The following is a 729-nucleotide window of genomic DNA, read 5'->3' on the forward strand; positions in this document are numbered from 1 at the left end:
TGATTCTGTGAATAGTTTCTTCATGTTGAGAATAATAACAGCCAAACATGGGTATTAATCCATTACTGCGACAGCAACACATGCAAATGAACAGCAGCAGTTGGTGTTTCGAATGATTTCATTTACTTTTTCTGTGCAGAGAATATGAAGCTCCACTGGAAACATCCCTTCAGAGGAAAAGTTGCAGTTCAGACAGAGGTCAGGCTCATCTCACAGGTCGGTCTGCAAGCAAAGCTACACAAGCTTTCAGCTCCTGCAGGCGCTGTGGATGGAGCATCAGCTGTCCAAGTTTAAAAGGCCGGCTTTGGAGTGTTTCTTTGTAAATGAAGAAATCAGCTCTGACCATTTCTGATGAGGAGCCAACAGAGGAGAGAATGATGAACGACAGGATGCTGTGCTGCTTTTTCATCTTTACTGGTTAATTTTATCTAAGCAGAAAAAAAAGATCCACTCCACTGAGCTGCTTAAAGGCCGTTGGTAACTTTGAAGGTGAGATGTTTTCTTGCACGTTACTCAATGCATGAGTTGATTTTAAACTTTGGCAGTTTCATTTGTTTTTAGTGGCTATCATGTGTGACGTACACTTTAATGACGGTTCAAGCTTCAGGAGTTTATAAAACTGCGTATGGATTTCAGAATGGATTCTTCCAGTGCACTCTAGCAGCACTGCGCTTCTGCTTTTAGTTGATTTTGCCACTCGATTGTCATCCTGTTGGTTTTTCCAGCAGA

This window comes from Stegastes partitus, unplaced genomic scaffold (assembly GCF_000690725.1).
Source record: "Stegastes partitus isolate 25-593 unplaced genomic scaffold, Stegastes_partitus-1.0.2 Scaffold984, whole genome shotgun sequence".
NCBI lineage: Eukaryota > Metazoa > Chordata > Actinopteri > Pomacentridae > Stegastes > Stegastes partitus.